This window comes from Fistularia commersonii, unplaced genomic scaffold (assembly GCF_037954325.1).
Source record: "Fistularia commersonii isolate RoL2024-O1a breed Wild unplaced genomic scaffold, RoL_Fcom_v1.0 HiC_scaffold_37, whole genome shotgun sequence".
In the NCBI taxonomy this organism is placed as follows: Eukaryota; Metazoa; Chordata; class Actinopteri; order Syngnathiformes; family Fistulariidae; genus Fistularia; species Fistularia commersonii.
Genome location: NW_028233995.1, coordinates 815,001 through 816,242, shown reverse-complemented (window position 1 = coordinate 816,242; position 1,242 = coordinate 815,001). Strand labels below are relative to the sequence as shown.

At 55.6% G+C, this 1,242-nt stretch overlaps 1 non-coding gene and 1 pseudogene across 1 annotated transcript; both read left to right on the top strand.

Moving 5' to 3' along the window:
* The first annotated feature begins 484 nt into the window (after positions 1-484).
* LOC147213209 (5.8S ribosomal RNA) lies at positions 485-638 on the top strand. The gene has a single exon (XR_015104624.1). It is a non-coding gene; the product is annotated as a 5.8S ribosomal RNA (ribosomal RNA).
* A 364-nt stretch (positions 639-1,002) lies between these two features.
* Positions 1,003-1,242, top strand: part of LOC147213208 (28S ribosomal RNA) — a 2,718-nt pseudogene continuing 2,478 nt past the window's right edge.

The following is a 1,242-nucleotide window of genomic DNA, read 5'->3' as shown; positions in this document are numbered from 1 at the left end:
ACAAGTTCAAAAGATATAGCCATTCGGTCAAAAAGTGCTTTTCTCACCGAGTTGAAGCGTATTTGATTTGGAGTGGAAATAACTAATGATTTCATCAAGTTTGTTTCTGTTGTTGAAATATGTTGTTTAGGACATGATTCGTCACAATATATGTCAAATTCAGTGTAATCCAGCCACAAGTTCAAAAGATATAGCCATTCGGTCAAAAAGTGCTTATCTCACCGAGTTGAAGTGTTTTTGATTCGGAATGGAAATAACTAATGAATTTCATCAAGCTGGTTTCTGCTGTTGAAATATGTTGTTTAGGACATGATTTTGCACACCATATGTCAATTTCGGTGTAATCCCATCACATGTTCATAAGATATAGCCATTTGTTCAAAAAGTGCTCATCCCCCCTTGCGGGGTGGAGCGCCCAGGGTTTTTTTTCCCCAACCTTTTGTCATCCTGTGTGGGAGAAGGGCAAGCGAACATGTCTTGTGACAACTCCTAGCGGTGGATCACTCGGCTTATGCGTCGATGAAGAACGCAGCTAGCTGCGAGAAGTAATGTGAATTGCAGGACACATTGATCACCGGCACTTCGAATGCACCTTGCGGCCCCGGGTTCCTCCCGGGGCCACGCCTGTCTGAGCGTCGCCTGACGATCAATCGGAAGCGGGCCCCCCTTTTCTGCGGCTGGGCTCGTCGGAGCTGAGCCTCGCAAGCCTCCGTCCCCCCAAGCGCAGACTAGAGAGACGCGCGCGGTTGTCGGCTGGTCGGCCGCCTCGTGCGCTCCCCTAGGCCCTTCCCTCTCCGCGACTCCCCTCGCTGGGATAGTCCCGCGTGAGTCGGGGCGCAGCTGCCGGCGGACGCTCCGTCTCCACGCAGCCTGCGCCACGTCAGCGCGCGGACGCCTCCCCCCGGTGAGAGAGTAGCCAAATAGTGGAACGTGCTGTCGCGGGGACGTGTCTCCCCTCCCCTCCCTGTCTCCCGACAGCGTGTTGCGTGCCCTTTTGGAATCCGACCTCAGATCAGACGAGACGAGCGAAGAGGGAAGAGCCCCGCACCGAATCCTCGCCGGACAGGCCGGCACGGGACATGTGGCGTACGGAAGTCCGCTCGCCCGGTGTGGCTCGGGGGCCTGAGTCCTTCTGATCGAGGCTAAGCCCGTGGACGGTGTGAGGCCGGTAAGGGCTCCCGTCGCGCCGGGGCGCGTTCTTCTCGGAGTCGGGTTGCTTGGGAATGCAGCCCAAACTCCATC